The sequence below is a fragment of the Typopeltis vanoorti genome, chromosome 26, assembly GCF_054136105.1.
Source record: "Typopeltis vanoorti isolate ZY-2024b chromosome 26, IOZ_Tvanoo_1.0, whole genome shotgun sequence".
In the NCBI taxonomy this organism is placed as follows: Eukaryota; Metazoa; Arthropoda; class Arachnida; order Uropygi; family Thelyphonidae; genus Typopeltis; species Typopeltis vanoorti.
In genome coordinates this window covers 14,002,114-14,029,371 of record NC_143574.1, presented here as the reverse complement: position 1 = coordinate 14,029,371, position 27,258 = coordinate 14,002,114, and the positions used below count along the sequence as shown (strand labels likewise).

At 34.4% G+C, this 27,258-nt stretch overlaps 1 protein-coding gene across 2 annotated transcripts in view; it reads left to right on the top strand.

Annotated features, from left to right (window-relative positions):
- Nucleotides 1-481: 481 nt before the first annotated feature.
- The window catches only part of ImpL2 (Ecdysone-inducible gene L2), a 51,661-nt gene continuing 24,884 nt past the window's right edge, over nt 482-27,258 (top strand). Inside the window, exon 1 of one of the 2 annotated variants that reach the window (XM_090414976.1) lies at nt 482-598. The gene's annotated coding sequence lies outside the window, so the exon portion shown is untranslated. Of the gene's footprint in view, nt 599-3,993; nt 4,125-27,258 lie in introns of those variants that run through there. The other variant, XM_090414975.1, reaches the window with a different exon arrangement.

The following is a 27,258-nucleotide window of genomic DNA, read 5'->3' as shown; positions in this document are numbered from 1 at the left end:
CCAAGCAAACAATCTACGATAAATTATTCTATAGAAGGCTGTTTACGTGGGTGGAACATTTGGATTTCTTTCCAGCAACGGAAATGAAATTCTTCCTGCTTACAACAGGGTGTGTTGTAAGTGTATGTATGTGTGTGTGTGTGTGCGTTCTAGATGTCATTACAGCCGACCATTTAGACATCTTAACTCATGCTAAGGGAAGAACTGTGGCGCCAGGAGTAGAATAGTACATTTACTAAAGGAAATAAGCATTCTACTCGTTACGCTATCCTTCAACAGAGTTCTAATTATCTGCTGTATTAGTTGGGGGACTTTGTCTAATTATCTCCATAAATTTCTTCCGCGGATATTGTCATTGTCCATTACGAAGTCCTCTACATACAGAGGGCGCTATACGTGACGTAAATTCACTGAATGCATGCCGCTAGTTGTACTGTAGTTTTTCCGTCGACCGTTCATTATAAGAGGCGCATTTCGAGATTCTCTGTCATTTCGCTTGTTGCTCGTCATCCGTTTTTGCTATTCTAGTATTGAGCGCTTCTTTACTGAGGTCTGTGAAGAGACCGGACGGTATTTCACCTTGTTTTCCAAATTACTTGTAAGTACCTAATCATTATTTGCGAGGCGTTAGCGGATTTATTTTATTTATATTTGAGAACTGATGTCAATGCACGGATAATTAGTATTTAATTTGCTTAGACTCGAAATGACTTGGAAGAGTGAGCCAATACCTTTTAGGCTCGATTCTTCTTCTTTTTTGTAAGTCGAATTATTTTTAGAAACCAAGCTGCTACTTGAAAAAGAACTTGTAACTAATTTTGATTTTTACAATTATTTCGTTTTTAACATAAATAGCTAGCTAAAATCCGAAACAAAAATAGGCTAAATAGCCATGAAAATAAATCATACCTTAGAGCTCAACTCATCCTGTAAATGTATCGTTCCAGCATTACATAACTGTTAAACACAGCCGAGTAAACAGTATTCTATGTATGACTGTTTAAAGTAATTTGCATTATACTTAAAATATCAAGCAACGTCTGATACTAAAGCAAAAATAAACAGCATTAGTAGAAACTTGTTAGTAGAAACATATATAAAATTAATACAAATATCAGTTTTAATATTCACTAAATATTAAAACTGATATTTTAATATCAGTCTAATTTAAATTAATTATTTAATTAAATTTAATTGATCTTATTTTATTTGGAATATATATTTTATCTATATTATTATTGCTTACTGTACATGTTTACTTATGTCGTCTGCCCTATAATTAACATGAATTGCGTTAGATGGCGCCTTAGCTTCAAAACATTTCTTTTTTTTTTAGAATTTTTTTATTGTTAATTAAATAGGAGGTACTAGAAATAAATGATATTTGTGGAAGTAGAGTGACGTGAAATGCACTAAAACATGAAGGTGATTATGAAGTTTTTTACGAAGTTGTGTTAAGGTTAAATTTTGACTTGTTTATTTCTGGAACAGTCTCAAAGAAGATCATATTCACATAAATATACAATTGCTACTTACAATCATACTATGCTTTTGTATCTGTTTCTTATTTGAGTAGAGAAATTAAGAAAATATTAGCGTTATTACACCATACAAAGGGTGCTCCATCTTTGACATAAGATGGCTAATTGTCGCATTGTAAAAAAATCAAATGAATACCATGTTTCTTCTCAATTTTTAAAGCTTGACTATCCTAATAATTGTGTTTAATTATACAAAATTTAAACAATAATGAAATTAGATCAAAACTATTAGAACTAAAAGTAAAATAATATAACTATACGAAATTAAGAACTTATTAATTTTTTAAAAGCAACTTGCAAATCCACGGCGTCTTGTTATAGCAGAATTTCAATAAATATCAGATAATTTTTTTAAACAAAATTCGTCAAGATTGGAAAGAATAGTATTTAAAATTGCAAAAATTAAAGTCCAGCAGATTTCACAGAACTGCAGAATCAAATATACAAATATTATTCAAGTAAAAATGAAAGAGAATTTTAGAGACTCAGTGGAAGACTCTGAAGCAACCATGGATTGATTAAGTCACATAGGTATATGGTAAAGTTGTCTGCAAGAAGAGAAAAATCAGAGCAATAAAAGTGACTAAACAAAAGTCATGGGAAGGCGTAAAAATATTGAAGTTATTAACACAAAGGAGGCGACATATTTTGGAGGTAGATACTGATAAAGCTTAGATATGGAGTGGAGGAAAGAGTACTGTAAAAGGAAACAAATGATAAAGGTAGTATGAAAACTAAGGATAAACTATTCTTGATGACTGAGGTAACTATGCTAGAAAAGGTAAATGACAAGGTACCAAGAAAAAAGTTGTTCAAAACCTACACGTATATGGTGTTGAGATGGACGTCAGCAGTTACAGTGGAAGGAGGTACGGGAAGATGGTTGAACGTGTAATCATCTGCGAAACAAGGATGTACATTATCTGTGTTGTAACTATTATTATTCATTATCTATGTGGATAACATTGTAACAATACCTGTAACGAATCTGGCATGACACCAGCAATAAAAATGAAAGGGATATGAAAATAGGCAGGGACACTAAAGGCATTAGTTTCATTCTAAATTAGGAACCTATGGAACAAGTAAAGCATTTAAGCTATTTTGGCCCAATTTTAGTGAAGATCGCAATGAAATCTAGAAATAAGCAACAGAGTTAGCAAATCTGGTATGGTATGGAGGGAGTCAAATGAGTAATATTAAAAATCATATTAAAAATAAAGATATCGTGAAAGAACTTTACATTGCTTGCATTTATAAGACTTTGGTATCAGACTAGCACGCGCTCTAGCAACAAAAGATCATAAAGGGTGCTGTGGTGTATAAACTTTCGAGGGTTATATTCGCCCCAAAACTCAGACACTTCGTCATTACTAATAAAGAGCAACAGTGAATGGCCATCCACGAGTGATATGTCTGATGCAATATCAATTTCGAATAGAAGAGAAAGGCAAAAAACAAATGATTTGGGCCCAGTGTGGGACGAGCATTTTTCACTGTATAAAACTGTCACGAGAGAATTTATAAGAGAGCGAAGAGTATTATACTTACGTCGTTTTGCACGAGCTACTCAATAACATTTATGTTGTTCTTTTTTCTTCCTACTTGTGCGCTATCTAATCTATAAATAAACACCGTTAGACTTTATAGTAGTCTAACGTCTATAAAGTCTGAACTAATCATTAATTAAATAGGTATCATATTTTGAACATACTTTTGGTGTCCATTGGGCACAAATATTCCCATGTTTTGTGAAGTAACATACGTCGTTTTTCAACGATGATATATCCACACTTTTTTTTTTGTAATTATCATATTTTACGAAAACTACTACTAATTCACAACACCTTTTCTTTCTTTATCTTCTCAATTTAATTCACGAAGTTCGTGTTCTATTATTTTACCAAGCAACTGTTATGTTCGCTTTTTAAAGTGATGCTCTGTCTTAATCAAGTACTGACAAGGTAGGCGACTCTTCTAGTGAAATTTAAATGAGTCTCTGAATCAATTTCCTTTGCTTGGCCACCTCCAGGAAGAATGCGTCTTCTATTATGGAGAAAAGATAAAGGCTGTTACTGCTAGCTAAGGAAAATTTTATGGAAGCTTAAATACAACAGAGTTTAATGTAAGAGAAGGATGCATGGTTAGTAATTGACTAAATCTGTATTCGAATCCCATTTGCAAGTATAATTACAAATAATAATATGTATAAATAAATATATATATATATATGTGTGTGTGTGTGTGTGTGTGTGTGTGTGTGTGTGTGTGTGTGTGTGTGTGTTTATATATATATATATCAACAACTTTAGCGAATATTACCGACAAAATCTCAATGTAGGAAGGAAACGAGCTAATAATATCAGTGAGTTGCTTGACGCGTGTATAGCTACAGTGCCAAAAACATCAGCAAGAACTAAAATTGTTTCGTCAGCCTATGCGTACTTAAAGAACGACGTCGAGCTTTGACTGTGTATTCAACTAACTCTTCCACACAACAGAGTACTCCTGTGCATTTGGCAAATGTTGAAATCTCCCATGTGCGGATTTTTTCCAAATCAGAAGCCTCATATAACTGTACAGGTATTTGTAACGTTCTTTTATTTTTCACATGCTTATCCCATCGAACGCAGATATTCTATCCAAGTAATATGTGTAAACTTTGATTATAAAAATATCGCGAAAAAAATATACCGAATTCAGCTCTACTTAAGATTTTAGTTCTGTAATCTAACGCAGACAGAACTAAAATCTTAAATAGAACCGAATTCGGTATATTTTAAGCGCAGTAGAGTATTTTTTTGCATCGTATGGAACATTGTTTATCAACTGTTTACTTATGTTTTTTTTTTAAATATTAAACAATGTTTGCATAATCATATGCAAACATTACATAATACTATTCTAACTCTTGCGCCCTCTGTGTGTGAAGTAAAGAGATCTTGATTATTTTGCTGACAATTTCATGATAATAGTTACCACGACTTTTGATAGAGTAAGGTAGCCATATTTATTTAGGTTAGAACGATTAAAACAATGTTGTAGAGCTGTGGGAGATAATACACAATAATGTATAGTGTATTATTATCATTATTATTTATTCGCCAACATGGATACTGGCATCTTTCCAGTTTGCCTAAAATATGCCAATCTTCATAAAATACTGTAGACGCTAGAATGTTCTAAATTACGGAGGGGATTTTTTGGTGAATAGATCTGAGTAGCTAATTTTTGGTAAGGCTTGAAATATGTTCGAATATTATGTTTTAAAAATGGGTGATTTTTTTTTTCTTTTGTGAGTGTTCCGGATGTAAGCGACGTCGATGTGTTGTAATCTAGGTTGTGAAGAACTGGGAGCTTGTAGAGTTTTAAATTTTGTTGAAAGAAGCATTGGCTAAAAATGCCGTGGATATAATTGATTTTAGTGACACCTACAGTATTCCGTGCTCCTTCACACTGGCATATTTCAGTCAAATCGAGAGAACGCTGTTAATATCCTTCTAGATTAACATTAAAAAAATACTTAAATTATCTACACCACAGCCACCCTGGAATTTCAGATTTAGGTTAGATTCGATAAACAGATTCAGTAAAAAATCGTTGCTATAACAGATGTAAATTTAACTTTGAGAGAATATTTTTGGAATCTTCCACAAGTCTTCAACATTCTTCTAACCAAAATAAATATGGCTTCCTTACTCTACCAAAAATTTCAGAGACTATTATCATAAGGTTGACAACCCAACCATCGAGATTTCTTTAACTCATTCATATAGGGCGCCATTTGGCATTTGCGTTTATTTATTTATTATTATTTTCTATGTTAGTTGGGCGCATGTTCAAATTCTTATCATAAAGCATATGAAGACAACTGGTGATCAGGATATATCAAGAGCATCAGTTTTCGTGACATTTGTTAGAGTATGTTTATCGAATGCTAATCATGATATGTCACCCTGAATAAATGTTGCCTCTCCATGATTTTTGAGGGAAAACATTTTGCATAGGTAGGACATCGATTTCCCTATTAAGAAGTGGCCATGATTAACAGCAGCTGTAAAATTCGAAAGAATTTTACAGCTAAAATTCGAACTCTGAAAGAATTTTGACGTATAATTGTGATACAAACTGTGAACAAGAAGTCATATATTCTTTTATATAAATTGATATTGATATTTTATATAAATATAAATTGCCTAGCCATTGGGTACTTGCTGTATGGGATTTTTAAGTCGTTTTCTGAAGCATACTTTTGTTACGCTCGTCTTTATGAAAAAGAGTTTTACAACTTGCCCCCCCCCCCCCCAAAAAAAAATAATAATTCTCCAAGCAGTTGTACTCACTTTGGTTGATTTAATAATGTTACACCTCGTTTAATCAAGGAATTATAAAATCATTAAAACAACAAAAAATATCTGTGACGTAAACAAAAATGTATATGTGATTGGATGACGTCATCTCTCTGGAAAATTCCACGTGCATTAGGACAGATATTTTCGGCAGCTTTCCTTTCCCACTCAAGTACAACCAGTATAGAAATTCCAAAGATGATTTGTGCGGCTATCTGAAGGTCAAGGAAGATAACGAAATATTCTTTGCTTCGTGAGCTTCCGTACAGTGTTATTGCCAGATAAGCTTAGATATGTCACTCACTGTTTCTTACTTACCCTGGACAAACATTATAGACGGGTATCAAATTGAAGTGCATCCTTTAAGTGCATTCTTTTCTAAATAAAAATAATTTTATGATGACGATATGTCGTAAAGCTGGGTGGGGCACTAAATGCCCTCATTTCTTTACAAGATTATCATAAACGTCTATAGAGAAGTAAAAATTAAAATTTAATGTAAAGTAATGATTATATATCAACTCCTTATATTCATATTCATGTCTATTAATGAATTTTTAGTTCAGAATTTTATTATCTCGAGTAACTTATATTGCCGAAGCAACTAGTAACGTTTAAAATACTGTAGAATTAATTAAATCACTTATAGACGTACGTTAGATACCCTTATAAAAGGATTTAGTCGGAGCACTTTAGCTCGTAGCTTACAACTTTAGAAGATTCAAGTGTGTTGAAAAACTGTATCATAAGTGTGAGAATTAACTCAAAGATTATGTTGAACTGGCAAAACGAAAGAGAGAAGAATTGATTGAAGTCGACAGTGTAATTCAGAACATAAAGTATACCCTAGAACTGTAATACACTTGACTAGCATTTGTAATATATTTTATTATTGTAGAATAGGATGTAGAATATATACTGTAGATGTACGTCGACCTGTAAAAACGGGCTATAGATGTAGAGTTCAATAATTCGATAGGGTATTAGTTATGGATAGAGGAAATATTAAATCATACCAGTTAACCTATAAATTAACAATATTTGCTCCTTCTTCAAAGTGTAAGAACCCTACTGGATTCATTTGGTCTTTCCTTTATAAATACGACCTCTTCCAGTCCAGTCCAGAATTTCCATCTTAGCTGTGTTTCATCTGCATGTGAATCTCCAACTGTACTGCGGTCTTCCTTCTGTATCTCTTTCAAGCAGGCTTTATCTTAAACGTTTAACTATTCTCTCCTATTCTTTCCACGTGTCCAAGTCCCCTTCATTGTGCAAGCTATGATTTCATCAGATCGAAAATGGGCATCTATCGAGCTCATATAGTTCTGATTATGTCTTCTTGATCGTTCACCGATTGTGTTATCTCTTACAGTCCCAACATTTTCTGAAGATTTTATTTTCAAAGATCTGTAAAGAATGTATTTTTGCTTGTATTTCTGTACGCATTTTATTATCTCGAGTAATTAGTGTTCCAAGAATTTTGAAGAAAATCCCATTTTTAAATTTCTAGTGAGCGATTTCTTTCTTTATTTATTTAACTTAAAGCAATTCCAATGATCAGTAGGATTGGTGTTTTGAATAGAAACACGAGATGCAATATCAAAGACCATCAGGCCTAAGAATAATTAGTATTTTGTTTCCAATGTTTCGCTTTGAAACTTGTTTTTAGATAGAGTTTTTATTAAGTTGACTTTTACGAAAATCGCCTTTCTTGTATATTGTTATTACATGTATGGATTTGGCGTTAAAATCAAAACAAAAGTCCTTATTACTCCTAAGCCGTCTCGTACGGCTTAGGAGCAATGAGAACTTTGAATACATGACGTTTTCCATTGTGCTGTTCTAATTAAATGGCACGATTCCTTCTCCTTCTCCAGGTATGGCCTCATACTATCTTTCATTAAGCATGTAATACATTCCATGATTTCGCTATTACCTTGTATTGGTCTATTTAAGTCGCTTGCAGTAACTAAAGATTCTGCATTGTTTAAAGGGTAAAGAGTTCTGCGTTCTATAGATAAACTAATGACTTTCGTAAGCACTGGATCTCCACTAATTACCCAAGATTATTCACACGGCCGTCGAGCTGTTGAAATCCTAAAATATTCTGTAACAGGAGACCATCGCAGCTTTTAGTAATAATAGGAAAGGATGTCTTTCCAGCTAAATGGAGTATAACACATCCTTCGAAGCGGACACCCCCAACTATTTGAGGCGCGCTTGATACTTGGAGAGAACAAACATAGACGGGTATCAAATTTAAGTTCATCCTTTGCAAAGGGAGGAAAAGAAAATTTCAGCTAAATATCACCATGCAAAATAGGAAAACTGCGTAATTGGTTAAATTAGTTCATCCAGTTAATACGTGCTCTGAAATCGATGAGCGACAACTGCTTCTGGTATACTGTATGTTGTCTTACACATGCTTTCTTGTTAGGATTATTAACACTGAGACAACTAAAGCCATCATGAACAAAGTCAACAATAAGGTGTAGAACTAATATCTACATATATTTAATTTCTATACAAGCAATAAGAAATTGAAGTACATATTGTCATCTTGGTGTGCTCATCGTGCAAAGCCCGAAACCATTTGGGACATATTAGCCTTCACCCCTAAGTGAAAAGTCACATGTGCGTTTTAAAATCAACCAACAAAGTAGCTCCTATAAAGTTTAATGCTACAAATGATGGCAAGTGCTCTTCACCTGAAGAACGAAGATATAAAATGACGTCACAAAGACAAGCGTTTGTCTCATTAATGATAACGCAAACATACCGCTAATTTTAATTATGTTATTCGAATAGTGATGGTCAGCTAAACGTTCAATGGACAGAACAACAAGGTGTAATTAACTGAAGATATTAAAATAAAGATTTATTATAAATTATCAATTCATCGATGATATCAAAGAAACTACGGACCATTTTAAAAATAATTCTCTGATGTATATCTGCGTTTTCCAGATTCTGTATATAAGTAGAGTCAGTGACAAACTGCGGGTCTGACGTACCCCTAACTTCATTAGATTTATTGTAGGTTTTATCTTATTTTGATTTCTAATATATTCTTGAATCTTTGGAATATTTCAATCAAATGTTCAAGAATATCTTTTCATTTTTTCCGACGTTATCCAGTGCTATTTTCACAATAAAGAGTCGCCGCAGTTCTGTATTGAATTCCTAACTTTTTAAAAAATGATTTTAATCCAAATATATTGTCTTTTTTAACGTTGAACCCATACGAGAGGTTAGTTGATCCTATAGTATATTATACCGTATATATGGATAGTGGTTGGAGAAAGAAGAACTTGTTTCGTGGGTTTCGAGGGGCACTGTGAAGGGATGTTGAGCAGTAGTTGCGCGTATTCCAATGGGCTTAATACAAAGTGGGGGAATTATTGATGCTATTTTCAGATGAACATTTCCCATGGAAATATTTATAGAATACACATTGCAGACACCAAACATCTGTGCAAAAGTGGGAAGATTGAGTTGGTAAGAGATGGGTCATCAATAAATCCAACTGTTCTCCTTTGTATTCAGTCAAGCATTTTGAGGGGGGACTCTTAGGGTCCCACTCCAAATGTGAGAGCCATAATCAACCGCTGAACGGATTTGTGATTTCTACATGGTTAACTGTGTTCAGAGCTGAAGCAACGTCTTAAGCGAAAGAGAAATCCTAGTTTTTTACAAGCTGAGGATGCAATGGTTGAGATTGTTTATGCCGGAGAGTTGTGATGTTAGGGCGATTCCAAGAAGAGAAATCTCATCTTGTCTGGAAATTTGAGTGTTTTTAAAAATAATACTAGGAGAACATGGTTCTTTTTTTGTGAACAATAAGACAGAACTGGGATTTTACTAGCATTGACAAGCCAACCTCCAATCGGGTTATCTGAACCCGATTGGAGGTTGGCTTGGGGATCAGAATTGAGATGAATAGTGGTTGATGTTCTGTAGGCTGAGATGAGTTGTGTAGAGCAAGGTTTATCAAATGAAAGGGAGGGTTGGTGAGAGAACAGAACCTTGTGGAACCCCGGCATTAGTTGAATGGTCAGAGGATAAGGAATCATCCACCACCAGACAGAAAGCTGGCAATCCAACTACAGAAGTCCTAAGACAGACCAAACGATGGAAGCATGTTTAGTACGCCTTTGTGCCATAACTAGTCAAAAATTTTGGAGATATGAAGTGCAACCCAATTGAGATTCAAAAAACTTCTCCATGGTATTTGTCCAGAGATGGGTGACATATATGATCAGATCTCCTGCTGATCGGTAGCGGCTTGTACTTGTCTGTATATGATCTGCACTTTAAATCCCTGAGTGTTGTTGTTCTTCCAGTACACATTTTGTAAGATTTTTCTTTTTTGTGATTAGTTTGTTCAGCATGGTCTTTCTTTATATGCTTCATTAAGCAAACTAATGCCTCTATATATTCTTTGATATATTCTCCAGGTCATTTTTTTCTTGGTAGTAAAGCACGAGTTTTTGTAACAAAAAAGGAAAACCAACTATATTCTTATGCGCTAGTGCAAGAGGTCTTAAGAATACACACAAATTGAAGCACATATCGGCTATGTATGTCTTTCTCTCTACACAAGAAACGATCTTAGCTGCTTTCTTTGGATCATCTCCGGGATTTATTTAATTTTGAGATGTGAATATGAGTAACGTCTTAGACTTCAGATTTCACGAGGATAAATAGTCTATTTCTTTGTCAGTGACAAAGAGAAGTTTAGTGATTGATCAACCACCGACAAGTCATAATATTCATGTTGATAATAAGAAGTTATTAAACTAAACTATCGAGACCGATAATACCATTATCGTGACAAGAATAAAATGTATGGGTGATACAGAAATGATCCCAGTAATAGCGATAAAAAATTGTTGAAATATATTTTAAAATAACGTTGAGAATTTTTCTAACTGGCGCTAGGTGTCTTCTTGAAAACAACATGTACGTCATCTTACAATTTACAGAATAATTATTCGATTATATCCAGTTATCAGCTTAACGTATAACTTGACAGTTAAACAAACACTTCTTCATGATGTTTCTTATACTAACAACTCGCCACCTTTCTCAATTCCAGGTTTAAAACATCTGTGATTTTATCTTTCTTTTTGTTTCTCTCACCAAGTTTGATTTCGTTAGATGTCATGATGCCCTATGACTCTTTTAGTTTGATATAAGCCAGTATAAATAAATAATAGAATGTTTTAGAACTCATGTAAGTGTGCTGCCGACAGATGATGAGTTTACTGATGAGGTAGACCATTGAAATGCAATTGAACTGCCGATCATATACGTTATGGACTCTGAACTTTGAATGCCCTTCTAACAGCTGCGAATTCTTCACACATCTCTCTTCACGTATCCGCTAATATCTACGCAACAAGTTGCTTTTGCTGACAGAAAATAAACCTGTGGTGAGGTAGCAAATTTCAGCTCTTTACTCCAGAGAATACTGTAGCAGAACAAATAAAAAAAGCATCTTGCGAACAATATAATTTAAAAACCTATTTTAAATAGATTTTTATGGTTGTTTATGGTTGAAAAGGTTACACGATGAACTACAAAGCAGGAAATTATGCCCAACTGAGGAGTATACCAGGTTCTATCCCATGGCATTGTTTGCTAGATGGAAAGAATATTTGCAATGCATATGACGCATTTAAAAATATTTGAATGTTTCAATATCGAAATGTGTCTCTAGAGTTCGAAGAATAAATAATAAATATGAAAAGAATCCGGCTCTGCAAGCTAAAGATAACCCAAACGAATTCTATCGATATCCTGTAAGTAAAAGTAAGACTAATATGAAATAATAACGTTAGTGAATGTAGATTATATGCGTGATAGATGTAGAAGAGATTGTTTAGGTAAGGAGTGCCCGTTTTTCTAAAAGCTACCAACTTGGTGTATTCAACATTGAGCTCACTTGCTACCCCTTCACTGGGTGAAGAAACTCAGGTGTATCAGGACGAGATATTAGAACTGTTGCATAAGAATTTGACAATAGAGGCCAATTGGATATTAGCAGCGATGCTAAAAGAATGTTCAGCTGAATTGGCTATGTCTTTGACTATGCTGTATAATTTGAATCTCAGAACAGAGACGATTCCACAGGAGTGGAAAGTATGTGTAATAATACCATTACACGAAGGTGGTACAAAGAACTGATGTGTCCAACTCGACCTATCAGTTTCTCTGGAGTGGTAAAGAAATAATAATAATAATAATTTTTATTTGTTTATTTATTTATTTTTATTGATTGCTAAAATATTTATACATACAATAAACATCTTGTGTGACATTGCACCTTATAATTTTACAGAGTTCAGCACTAAGTGCTGCAATTCCTACATTGGATTTCAATTAAAATTTTTAATAATACTTTTTTGCCTTTATATTATATATTTACAACACATATTCTAATATTAACAATGAAGATTAAACAGAATTTTTTGTATATTTTTTATTTTTTGTTTATTATTTATTTTTTTAAAGTTTGAGAAAGAGTGATTATACATACAAATTTCTGCATTTGTTTATGAGGATTACTTGTAGATGAGTGAGGCAAGTTAATCCCGCCTACTTCGAAGCTTGGGTTAGCTTTTATGAAGAGAGTGGGATTTAGCCTTCACTATTTGTGTTGTTGCTACTGTTTATGTATGGGATGTAGGCATTGGATGCTAGTGATTTGTGATGTGTACATTAGTGTTAATGGTTTCTTAACTTTGTTGGTATATTTTCCATAGTTCGGTTTTTAATGTTCTGTAGTTATCTACGTGTTTTAACTTTCTTGGTAGGTTGTTGAATTGCGTGGGTATCTGATGTGATCTCACAAAAGAACCGTATGAGTTGTTGAGGGGTGTGGGGATGTAGAGAGTTGTTGTAGGTCGTGTTATACGATATGTGTCTCTGTTGTTTCGATAGATGATGTTGAAGTAATTCCTTGTTAATGTCATGTAGTGTTTCAAGTTTTTAATGCTCCGAATTCTGTGTATCGCCATGTGCTTGTCGGATATTGGTTGTTGCGTGTAAGGTGTCCAGATCACTGTTGACACGATTTTTCTGTGTAGTGTTTCTAATAATAATAATAATAATAATAATAATAATAATAATAATAATAATGTCTCAGAAATTACATACATATGATTATTACAGACATTTTTTGCATGTTTACAGATTATGTATAAATTGTAACATATTTTGTAGTCTTTGATTATTATGAGGATTACTTGTGGATGAATCAGATGTATTTAATCCCACCTACTTCGAAGCTTTGGTTAGCTTTTATAAAGAGAGTGGGATTAGCCTTCACTTTTTTTCATTTATGTTGTTGTTACTGCTTATAGATGGGATGTAAGTATTGGATGCTGGTGATTTGTGATGTATATATTAGTGTTAATGTTATATTAACTTTGTTGGTATATTTTCCAGAGTAATTTTAATGTTCTGTAGTTGTCTATTTTTTTTAATTTTCTTGGTAGGTTGTTGAGTAGCGTGGATATCTGATGTGATCTCACAAAAGAACCGTATGAGTTGTTGAAGGGTGTAGGGATGTAGAGAGTTGTTGTGGGTCGTGTTATACGATATGTGTTTCTGTTGTTTCGATAGGTGATGTTAAAGTAATTCCTTAGTAATATTATGTAGTGTTTCAGATTTTTAATGCTCAGGATTCTGTGTACCGCCATCTGCTGGTCAGATATTGGCCTCTGCGTATAAGGTGTTCAAATCACTGTTGACACAATTTTCTTATGTAATATTTCTGATTTTGTTAGGTGGCTGTTTGATGTGTTTGCATAGACTGTTGGATGGAATAATGTCTTTTACATGGAAGAGTTTCGCTGCGATGATGCGGAGTTTGGTATGTAGGTGTTCTATATGTTTTGTCCATTTATGGTGGCAATTTTTGTAAAGACAAAGGTATGTTGCATGTGTTACTGGTTTGAATTCAGGACATCGGCAGGTTTCTTTTGTTGTTAATGCAGCGGTATGTGTGACAATGTATCGATAGTGATGCAGGGCATATGATTCTTGGGTTGTGTATTATCAACATCTGTGTTTTGGTGTGCCGTTGATTACAATTGCGTTTTGGTAGAAGTATGTTGTGATTTCATTTAGGTCTTGTGCTTTGCAGAGAGCTGTGTTAATGTCTGTGTGGATTTCTAGTAGTGCAGTGTCATCTGCGTATTGAAATATTTGACTTCTTATGGATATGTTATGAACATCGTTAATGTATATGTTGAACAGAGTGGGTGATAATGTGGCGCCTTGATGGACACCGTGTTTTATTTGTACCCCGGCTGTGACATGTACCTATTTTTCTTACTTGTGTTCTGTTTGAGAGATAGTTTCTGAACCAGGTATGCAGTATTCCTCTTATGCCTATTGAGTATAGTTTGGTGAGTAGTATGTCATGTTCAAGTGTATCAAATGCTTTGGTTAAGTCAAGCAGTATAAGGACGGCGTACTTGTTTTTGTCGAGAGCTTTGTTTATTGTGTCGGCGATGTCTTCTAATAAAGTGATGGTGCTTTTTGTTTTCTGAAAGCTGTATTGGTTTTGTGAGACGATGATGTACTTCTGTAGAGAGTTCTGTAGTCTGGTGTGTTATTTTTTCTAGAATTTTTGAGATGACTGGTAGGGTAGCTATTAGTCTGTAGTTCTGAGTATCGTTTCTTTTACCATGTTTGTAAATTGGCGTAATTACTGTAGTTTTTAGTTGTTGTGGAATAATGCCAGTGTCGAATATTATGTTCACGAGTTTCAAAAGAATTGAATTCATTTGTTCAAAGTGTGTTATAAGGTCTGTGAGTCTTATTTTGTCTATTCCTGGAGTTGTTTGGTTTTAACTGTAAGAGTGCTTCTTTCAGTTCCTGTTTTGTTACAGGTGGAAAATACATAGTTTGTTGTTTACTTTGTGTCGGTAGTTTTTTGTTGATCGTTGGTAGATTGTCTTTTTTGAGTTGTGTGATATTGTTTGTGAAAGCATGGTTGAATGAGTCTGCTAGTTCATCTTAGTTTGTGTCCTGAACGAAACCTATTGTAATAAAATCTTGTGCTGAAGTTTTCTTTTTTCTAGTTACTAATTCGTTGAGTGTAGCCCATGTTTGCTTCATGTTGTTGTTATTATATTCCATGAATTTTTGGAAGTAGTAGTGTCTTTTTGTCCTACGAAATTTTGTTGTTGGTTAATTTCTTGATTTCTTGTGTTTTTAAATGTGTGTTACTTGATGACGTTTTTAGTTTTTTTTTTCCATAGATTTTCTTTTACAGTAATAGTATTTAGTATATCGCCATTTATCCATGGAATATTGTCTGTTTGTCGCCTCGTTTGTGTAGGTTTTGTTGCTTTTTTGTATATTTCTGTGAACTTTAGTTGAAAATTCTCGTATAATGTTACAGGATCGTTTATTTTAAGTAGACAATTCCAGTCTGTATTTTTTACAAGGTTGTCGACAATGCCCTTTAGTATGATCGAGTTTTGTCGACTTTTGTGGTGGTGGGAGGGGGTGGGGGTAGGAAACGTAATAAAACGAAGTTGAGACAAAGTAGTGATCGGCAATTTTTACGTTAATTACTGTGATATATGCCACCTCCTCTTTTGTTTGGTCTACATACGTTGTAGGTTTGGTAATTATTAATGTTGTATGCATAAATTTCTGTGTCGTTTATTGCAACTTCGGTCGGTATTAGCGCATCTATGTTTATCATGATATGATTGAGCAGTATTATCAATATAAGCCAGTGTTTTTTAATACTTCTTATGTTTGTGTGTATGATAGTGAAGTTGGTATTGGTGGAAATGTTGTCTGGCCATTTCTTCAAAGAGTGTCAAAGACCTTGAAGTTTGTATAGTCTGACTGGATAGATTTGAGATCTCCATTATATAGTTTTTAAGTGATTTCTAATCTTGTTCTTAAGGATGTGAAGAGATAGTGTTTTATATTGGTAGACTGTGTAGGTTGGATTCGTTTGCAATTATATAAACTTGAGTGTTTTCATTCTTTCTCATAAATATCTGTGAATCCTTAGTCCACAGGAACTTGTAGTTTTTCCTCTGTTTTTGTCTTCCTTGCTTGCTATAAAAGATTTTTCAAGTATGGAGTCCAGTGTTCAGATATAATTATAATAATAATAATATTTATTATTATTATAATAAATATTATTATAATATTATGGGGGAAAATAATTATTATTATTTTTTTCTACAAAACATTTTAATAGCGAGCAAAGAATATAATATATCGTATATTAATATTAAAAATATCTTGTTGATCAACGGATATTGTCAAAAAATGTCAAAATGATGCTTTAATAGATTTATATTTACATAAAAATTTCGCTCTATGCAAAGACGTTAATTAAATTTTTCAGTCTGGACTAAAACTGAATTTGGTTCAATAATCTATTGTCATTAAAGCCATGAAGCGTTTATTTGATAAAAGTATCACGCGATGGATAGACAGGTGCCCACAGGGTATTTTACTCTCGCTGATAAAGAATATCGGAAAAACAGCCACAGAATTAAGTTAATGTGCGAAAGTGCTTTCAGAGAATCCCCCGGTTCCGTATGCCACAAAATTTGTTGCTGGAGCTTTTAGATACTCAACGCCTTATCGGAATGACTACTTTTGTCACGCTGTTGACTACATAAAGAGGTGAGTCGTTCGCAGAACACTTACACTGACAGGTAGTCGATGCTACGAGCTGGCCTTTATTGTAGTTAATAGTTCGGAATTAAGGAAGACTGTATTGACCCTATCGAGTTTATCGCTTCGCATTAGCAAGCGAGCCTAAAAACTAGGATAAGTGAATTGCCATCCTGATCGAGGTGGCATATCCGATATCTACAGTGATACTTCCATTGATATATCACGTGATTCGTCTACAGTATTTATTTATCACTGACAAAAATAAACGGATAAAAATTTTATAAACGTTTCAAACGTTCCAAAATTTTCCCTTTTTTTTTATTTTTTATTTTTAAAGTCTGAATTGATTATTAGTAAAATTTATTCTTATCCAATCAAGGATAAGAATACTTCATTTAAAGAAATTTCTTTAATATGAAGAGAATTAAAGAAATAGGATATATGACGTCATGATATTTAAATATTATTAACACTTTGAACAGCAGATGGCAGCAGCAGCAATACTACTATCAATTGCTATATTTAATTAACAAAGAGCTGCTTTTGTATACATTGCTGGTACTGTGTTTGTCATCAAAATCAAAATAAAAGAGGGCGCGTGCATGCAATTTAGGTTTTGTTGCTAAGAGCCAATCTTTTAGCAATAAATAAATATATTAATAAGCGATATAATGAACATCCTTACGATGTACTGTTTTTCTTAGCTATTTTCTTTTAATTATTGCTTCAATTCACACGCACGCACGCACGCACGTACGTATTAGTGTTTTTTGGTAGACAAGCAATATAATGAACCACCTTAAAACAATGAATAAAAAGAAAAGCGACCAACAAACGAGTTCTTTAACACAGTTTCTTATATGTAAACCATCTTTTCTTTTTTTAAAATATAAAACAGATGGGAGTTCATAAACATAATCAGTCTTTGTAATACAAACGTCCAAAACAATCAAAAACACAGTTTCCTTTTATTTTTATATTCCTTGATTAAACTGTGTACTAAATTTTGTTCGTTATAACTATCAGGCTTTAAAAGCGTGAATCGCGTGATGTATGTCACGTCATTGACTTAATTCTTGCATCATTCTTTATCTCGATATAAAAAAAAGGCAATTGCGTAAAAAGTGAGACACGTTCTGTCATTACCGTGCCCACGAGAAGCTTTGTGTTCTGCTAATTTAGTTTTTGGAATTTCCCTTACTGCGAATTAAAATCGTCTCGTGGCGTCGCTTTATATCGGATTCAGTTTCACTTCCGTTAATGAATGAATACGTCTTAAAAAATGTTAACCTACTACTCTAAGAAGAAAGCACTCTTCATTTCGAAACAGAAATGGAAAAGCCAAGAAATTACTCTTCACGTTGACATTTTGTAGTAAGAAAATATTTCTTTTTGTTTTTTATTTTCATCGTTATATATACGACTCCACACACACACATCTTCAGGGTACATAACTGATGTAAGGCACTAAAAAGTAAAAAACTGTTACAAACTAAAATCAACCGATTCCAATTATGTTAAACAAAGAACAGAGCGCGTGCAATACATTCATAGAGCGTGGATGATCTCACTTGTTATTTAGGAACGTTCTATAGTTGGCACTATAATTCAGTTCTGGCGAGTTGAAGGATCTGATAAGGGTCTTTCAGATCACGGGCAAGATTAGTCCTTGGTTCCTGCTAAGGTTTTGTGTACAGCGGGCAACTGTTGTGGCCTCCTTAAAAATTCGGGAGCGGAAGTCCTCCTCCATGTAAGGAATTGTGCTTCTATCCCACTCTATGGTAGGTTCGTTCTTGAGAAATGAAAAGCTAACCCCGATTTTTTTTCTTCTCTGTTATTATTATTGACGTCACCTATGGTTCTTTTTGTCTAATTTCAAGGCTCCTTGAAGTTTGGCCGATGTAATTCAACCCGCACTAGCATGGTATGTTATAAATTCCAGCATATTTGGAGAAAGGATGGCTATCTTTTGGAGATCTTAAGAATTGTCTAATCGTTTCTGTGGGTTTAAAGGCCACTCTTATTTTATGTGGTCTAAGGAGTCTAGCAATCTTATTGGAAACTGTCCCTAAGCATGGAATGACGATGGTAGAAATATAACGTACATCATCTTGTTGTCTTTGTCAGGGTTCAGAGAAAAGTATCTTGTGGACGAGTCTTCGAGGAAATCCATTCATGATAAGGTTGGTGGATATCAGGGATAGTTCTTCCTGGAGGTCTTGTTGATCTGTTGTAAGGAGAGAGGCACGGTTCTTCAACATGTGTACAATACTACGTTTCTGAGAAATGTGGTGGGAGGAAGTGAAATGTAAATAACGTCCTGTATTGGTAGGTTTGCGGTAAACTGAGAGGTTGATACCACCATTCGGAAGCTTCTTAATTAAAGTGTCCAGAAATGAAAATTGGTTAACTTCTTCAAGTTCTAGAGTGAATTTGATTGTGTGGTGTAGAGAGTGATTTTCTTAAGAAAGTCGAACAGGTCCTTTTTGTGTGGTTCCAAACGATAAAGATATCATCCACGTATCTCCACCATACTGTGGGTTTAGGGTCTGTTTGAGTTAAGATTTTACTTTCAAAATCCTCCATAAAGAGATCAGCACAAGATGGTCAGAGGGGGATACCCATTGCAAGGCCAGTCAATTGCTGATATATGGTTTTATTCCATAAGAAAAAGTTTGATGTTAAACAATGACGGAACAGAGAAGTAATGTCTTGTGGGAGCAAACTTCCTAAAACGTTGATGACTTCCTCCACAGGGATGTTAGTGAATAGAGATGTAACATCCAGGCTGGCGAGTAAATCCGTATTGAAGACAGATATGTTGTTCAGTTTCTCAACGAAATGTTGCGAATTTCGTATATAAGTGTCCGAATTATGGATGTGAGGTTTGAGGAGGCCTGTCAGGTGTTTAGATAACAGATAAGTTGGCGAATTGATTCCGTCCACAATCGGGCGTAGTGGTATTCCATTTTTGTGTACCTTAGGAGCGCCATATAGTCTTGGTGTTAGTGGATGCATGGATTTCAATCTTCATTTTAAGTCTATAGACCAGTTCTCCATATGACGTATTAAATCGTTGGTATCATTGTGGTTCTTTAGTGTTGGGTCTGTGACTAGGACACAGTAGGTTGATGTATCCGACAATAAGCTGTTAATCTTATCTTCGTAATCACTGGTGTTTAAAATCACTGTTGAATTACCCTTATCTGCCTTCAATATGATAATGTCTTTCTTTTTCTTTAAACTGTACAATGTTCTTTTTTTCCAGAGTAGTGATGTTTTTGTTAGGAGTTCTGGAAGATGAGAAGATGATACTACTTTTTAATCTAATATCATTAGCTATGGTTTCCGGTAGCGAGACTGCGTTTTCTATATTACAAATGATATCCACTTTAGGGACATTATGAGGTGTTATCGCAAAATTTAACCCTTTTTTAAGTATATTGATCTCCGGTTTTGTTAATACATGATCCGACAAATTAAAAATAACTTTGCTGTCTGGTAGAGAAGGTTTTGACTTAAAACGTTTTGTATAAAGATCGTTAAATTTTTTGATTTGGTTTCGTTTGCTTGTTGTAAAGGCTTTATCATAGCTAGTAGTGACCATTCTATCCAAATGCGACCATATATTTTCCAGCGCTTTTTGGGCAAGAAAATTAAACGTTTTTTTAACACTAAATTGTTTCTTCAACCCGTTCGCTATGCTCTATACAGCAGTGGTCTCCAAAGTGGGGATGCGCGTACCCCAGGGGGTACGTCAAAAAAAGTTTTATATTGATAGGAAGAAAATTAAGTAATTAATTAAAGATAAAGAATATTACTTTCTTTCATCAATTAAACATATATCTAATATAGACAAAGACGTTATAAAGATCCTGTAAACTTAAATTTGCGAGTAGCGCACATTGGGCGACTTTGCAGGTGGCAGCTGTCATGTTTTTTAAAACTAGGGGGTAAATCTCTTACTTCTTATCATTGCCATTGTTTGTAGCGCATCTTAGTGTTGACAAGCCCAACTAGAGAAGAAAAATTTCTTAGTTATCCTGATATCTACAGATGACACCACAGTTGTATTAATTATTTGACTATTAGTAGTAAGTTTAACGATTTTTTATCTTATTTAATGTCTATCATAACCTCTTTTCCAAGTTTAAGGACTCTTATATATGCCATAGTTTAAATTTATTTCTATTGTACTGTGTTGGATAACGATAATTTCAGCAGCTTCTTTGAATTTACGAACATAGATATTTAATAATTAAAATGTGAAACCAGCTTTTTTTATACATCGATTTGCCGAGGTCTATTGATTTCTTACAGACCAACTTCATTTTCAAATACTCAAGTACAAAGATCGAACATCGAAAAACACATAAACGCAATCTTTCGATCTTTGAACGAAGCCGATAACTCATCGTACTTTTCCGAAATAAATAACGGAAAGTTAGAGAATATGAACTGATTTTGGTGAGAAAATTTATGCGCAAAGTTTGAACACATTTTGAAATCTTAAATGAAAGAAACTTCAAAAAAACTTTCAAAATTCAAAGTAAATTAAACTTTGAATTTCGAATGGCATTTAGATCATTAAACTAAGACTAATTAACTTGTCGGAACACTTGATTGACATATGCTAATGATTATAAAAGACGAATATTTTTTTAGGAACGTTTTTTACCATTTCAGTAACACAACAAAGCCTTTTGTGTACACGATGTCTGTCAATCGTGTAATGGATGCCTTCTCTTAATTTGTTTGATATTTTTATTTATTTTTTTATGTTTAGTGTAGGGAATTTTTATTAAAATCTCAATCCAAGAACGAGACAGCAATTTGTTTTATAATTTTACTTCAAATTAAAGTCTATGCGTTATAATCCACATTATAAAAAAGCAAGTTCATTACTGGCTGGATTTGTGTACTTATCAAGCTAAAGTAAGATATTTAATGTCTGATTTAAAAAAAGTTAATGGCGAATATATTTTTTCCTAATAGATTCTTATCTAGAGACTTAATAACTGAAGAAATTTTAATTTTTTTTTTTTTTTTTTTTGGCACATCATCATTATAAACTACATATCTGTTTTATCAGTTAGGACAGCATACTCAAAGAGCACATTTTCCTCCGTACCTAAACACGTCCATCAATCGAGGTTTCGAGGTAGCATTGTAATTATGTGGGAGTGGCTTTTCATGACACAGGCTTAATCACAACTATTAGGTCATACGTTGTGGCAATTATATGATATACCGATCCATACCCCTTCCGAAGAAAAATCAGTGTTATAAAGCAATGACTGTAAATGTGTGGTTTAAAGAGTTCCTTGCAGTACTCGATTCGATACATTTTTCAACTTGTGGGGAACAAATCGCGAATTCAATTAACGAAGGCCCAAACTCTCGGTCAAAATGTTGTGCACAGTTGATTTTGGAATCCCCAATTCATCTACAATCAATCAATCAATCTCACGGACGATTTCGGGTTTTCTTTGATGAAATCCCGCACTTTTTTGGATGTTAACTTCACTCAGTCCAGTTTTTGGACTGCCCGGCTTTTCGTCGTCCTCAAGCGTCTCACGACCACTTTGAAATCGCTTAAACCACTGGTAAACTTGAGTACGGGATAAGCTTCATCACCGTATGCTTTTTAAAGCATTTGGTGAGTTTCAGTAAAACTTTTACCAAGTTTAACACAAAAGTCAATCGCAGCTCTCTGTTTGAAACTCATTTTCCGACCGTTCGTCAAAACACACCGTCACTCTTAGCACTATAACTCGGCTTCTAATGAAACAAATGTCATAAACAGTTGACGCAACACTAATGAAGGTTGCCGCTTTCGACAACAAAAAGATACAACAGGTGGCGCCACTAGTTCCTTCTATTTTTCGAAAAGTTCGGTTTCTTTTTGGACAGAGGGTATACATTATCTCAATACATACTTAATTATATCAATTATGAAATATCAAATGTATTTATTTTTGTGTTCATAAAATAGTTTTAACGTTCATTCCAAAAATTATTTTGGAGCTTATTAACACTGTCGCATTAAAAGTAATACCTATTCTCACAGTATGAAATTTAATACAATAAATTCTACAATATACGTAACATTTTGTTTAAATATCAGTTGCTGTTTTGTATACAGAAATTCTAGAAATTGCCTTTCGTATTAGTGGTGAAAATGTTCATAAGAATCCAATGTTAACATGATCCTTTTGTTATTTTCAGTACACTAGTTACACAATTTCTTGTGAAAAATCAGTCATCCGAAACAAAGCAGTAAACATTTGTTCTTGTTTGTTTATCAGTGTACAGCGTAACTTCCAAAGTGTAATTGGTTTAATTGCGAAGACAGAACTACTTTAATTGGGAGTTTGATAGTTTAATCCGCGGAGGAGTATTAATTATACGTTTCGTAAAATAGCTGCAACTCACACAGCTCCGAAAGAAACGTACCAATGACTTCGTACTCTATAAAGTATCGTGAAAATCGAAGAGAAAATAAATACGATGCCAAAAAAAGAATGAGGCCCGCAAGCTTGATAAAAGAACATCAAAACCGATGATACTCACGTAGTTTTAACGTTGATTGATGAGCTTGCGCAAACTCATTAATTGAGAAAGAAGTCATACTTATTTGTTAATAAATGCATGCATTTATAAGCATTCCATTTAGGCTTTTATTTTTGTAGACAGAAGACGTCTTAAGCTTGCGCGGCAATAATTGAGCTTTGCGTTGTGTATCGAAGGCCGATGCTTGCTTTGTAAAATAAATGTTGTATTTGTATGATTAAATATACATAAGTTTCAAAATATATAGTTTTAAATGGTCAGTAATTCATTATTGTACGCAGTTTATTCAAATATCCCGCTGTGTTATCAGTGAAATGTTTAAATTACATACAACATGCAACATGCGATATTTATTTACTTTTGTTTAATTCCAATGCGTTATCACTTCCTGAATTTATTTATATTATTTCTCAAGTGCTGTCTGTTGGTCGTTTGATACAAAGAACAGAATGCGTTTGACCGATTCGCTTACTACAATTTCAAAACGAACAGTATACAGATGTTTCGCAAGCTAAGAACTTAGTTATAATAGTGAAACGCATGCGCATTCACAACGAACAGCAAGCCCAGAACGTATTGCTCTAAAAAAAAAAAAAAAAACATGATGACCTTGAACACACAACGCCTTGTACATTTTTACTTCTGCCTTCAGGAAAAAGCCATATTTCGTTAATAGCAAGGACTCACAAAAGTAATTGACGTAATATTATTTGTCTTTGACTGGCAAGCGGATATATTAATTATTCAGAAAATTAAAATCTTTATGCTCCACAAATGTTGTTTGTAGTACTACATTAAAATAAACACAGGATGTTTGGGTTTATGAGTTCTCCGAAATCAGACAAACGTATCGAACTGTAAGGGCTGTATGCTCGGTTAATTTAAATAATTTCAGAATAGAGGCAGACGAGTGTGTGTGTGGGCGCTCGCTCGCTTGCAGGCATCCTGATTGAAGTGAATGAATAAGTGAATTTTTCTCAAGTCGTAAAAGCGAGTGGATAGTCAACACGATGTATAATATTGTTATGTAGATAGAATATAAGAGGTATAAATTTTTCAGGGAGGATAAAAGGGGCAGGATGGTGGAAAGATTTTGCTAATGATAGCAGAATTTCTGATTTAAAAAAAAAAAAAAAGACTGCTGGCTCACCGAGAAGACAGAAATGCGGTAGGCAGTGCATTAAGCAACTATACGCAACATATATCCAAAATACTTTGTCGAGTGCGTCACCACATGTTCTAGACAACTACAGGGTGTCCCAAAATTCACGCAAGATTTAAATTTAGCGCCATTTGTGCGGTAAAGTGTTGCCAACGAGAAAAAAAAGACAGCGTGACAGCTGACAGTTCAGGGTTATTAAAAATGGAGCGCTACACGAAAGAACAACGCATTTTCATTGTTGAGCAATATTTTAAAAATAGTGAATGTTTGGCTGCTACAGTTCGCAATTTTCGTACAAAATATGGTCGGAATAGTGATTTAACTTCAACTGTGAAAAGATTAATTAAAAAATTCAAGGAAACTGGATCAATTAGTGATCTTATCACTTTGGCCGTCCTTCAACAAGTCGTTCAACAGAAAACATCGAAGCAGTTCGTGAGTGTTGCTGAGAGTCCAGAACATCAATTCGGCACCGTGGTCTTGAATTGGGCATTTCGAGAAGCTCTCTACAGCGTATTCTCTCTACAGAGATTATGGAACCACAACAAGCGGATGCTTATTTTTCGAACAAAATCATCTTTAGCGATGAGGCTCATTTTCATCTTGATGGCTTCGTTAATCGACAAAATTGTCGCATTTGGGGTTCAGAAAATCCACGAGTGATTGTTGAGAAACAAATGTATCCTCAACGTGTCACTGTTTGGTGCGGATTTTGGGCTGGAGGCATCATCGGTCCATTCTTCTTCGAAAATGCGGCTGGCAAGGCAATAACAGTTAATGGTGCTCGCTATGGCGACATGGTATTCCAGTTTTTTGTGCCTAAATTGCAAGATACGGATGTGGACGACATGTGGTTTCAACAAGACGGTGCCACATGCCATACAGCCCGAGAAACAATTCAATTACTGCATGAGTCATTTCCTGGTCGTGTAATTTCCCGTTTTGGTGATCAGAATTGGCCGCCCAGATCACGGACTTAACACCGTTGGACTTTTTTCTTTGGGGTTTTTTGAAGTCTAAGGTTTATGCCAACAAGCCCACGCCTTGAAGGAGGAAACTGAGCGCCGTATCAACGAAATTCAGCCATATTTATGCAAAACGTTTGACAAAAGAGTGCGTATGTGCCAGCAAAGCCGTGGAGGCCATTTACCCGATATGCTATTCCATGCATAACCCTATACTGTATACTTTATGAATCAATAAGAAATTATAATTTTTAAGTAAAAACTTGTGTTTTCTATCAAAATTACTTCTTGCGTGAATTTTGGGACACCCTATATTTAAGAATGATGCTGTCAGTAATCGTCAATAGTGTTGATCACAATGGGAGAAACAAAGATCTTTCGAAGTTCGATAAAGGGCTTGTTGCCACGATTTTGAAAACAGCAGAGCTGACTGGTTTCTCAAAAAGATGACATATCCCATGTGTTTAATCAGTGGAAAAATAACCCACGCTGTCTAAGAGGCGTGACTGTGGTCCGAAGGCAGTCTGTTAGGAAAGAGCCATTGTAAAGGCTTGTACAGACAAACAGAATTTCCTGGGTGCAGATATTTAATCGAGAGAGGGTTTTGAAAATGTAAATAAACATAAATTTAAGGAGGTTAAAAATACAATCGAAGTTAAAACAACGTCTCCAGCACTGTCGCATTACAAATAGTTTAAAGCATTTTTTTTGAAAAAATCTTCATTAAATTGCCTGCACAAACACAGGAACCTTAATTCCTTTAATTCTATGATTTCAAAGTTAAAATTTCCTGTATTTACGGGTTTTTTTTTTTTTTTTTTTGTTAACACTAGTGACACGGGAAGGGAGATTATGATGATATACGAGATGTGAGAAAGAGCGGTAGGAGGAGGTCAAAAAAAGTCCTGATGAAAGTCTGACACTGGGAGTTACGTCATTGCTTGGGAACTTGCGTCACTGTTACTTTCTTGAAGCCTCGGTTTCTAAGAATAAAGCAAGAGAAATTGCCGTAGCTTTGTTTATAAATGCGAATTTTGATCCTCTATCTACTGTATTTATATAAATATTTATGGACATGAAGAAAACTGTTTGTTTTGCCTACCGACTTTGATAATGCATATGCAAAGCTTCTGTAGTAACCTCTAGTTCCTTTTTTTACTACTAACCTAATGATGGCGCTGTATTTACAAGTAATACAACAAACTGTTAAAACGGGAAAAGATTGAAATAGTTCCAACTAAATAAACAAAATAGGTCGTGAGAGAGGTTAGCAGCTCATAGCAGCTAGCTGAATATTTTCGTGTTCCAGATATTTCGAAATAATTCTATCATTGCCGGGAATATACCCCATCTTGAAGCACGTTTTATAATTAGCGCTTATAGCCTAGTATTGCCTTTGGAGGAGTATATTAGCATTGCACTTCTGTACGGTTCGTTGATTGGTTCAGCATTTTATTTTTTCTTTTAAATATCGAAACTGTCAGGCATATGAACTCTAAGAACATATAGTCTTTCTTACCACTTTTCTATTTCACGGGGTTTTCTAAGAATATTGATCACATGATCTTACTGACCTATGAAGAGAGTGTCTCCTTACGTAGGCGCGCGCACCCACACACACGCACAACGCACACTCACTAGGTAGACTGTAAACGCACAGTTATTTGGTTGTATACGAACAAGTGGTTTAGTAAGAAATCCGTTGATTTTTTTGTTGTTTTTATTATTTTTGGGTGATTAATTGAATAATATCACCGCTTACCGATACTGGCACACCACAGACTGATAATATGAAATTAGGGAATATCACCTGAATAAGGGAATCCCAGGACCAGGAACATTTTTCCCTTTTGTGGCTTTTCTCCCTTTAAGGTAATTAAGCCTAACGCGAAACAGACAGCAAAGGCAGGTTATTAAAACGTGCGTATGATTGGTGCGGTATTAACAAAAGATCGCGCAACCGAAAGATAAAAGCATAGCTGACAATTGAGTTGAAATGC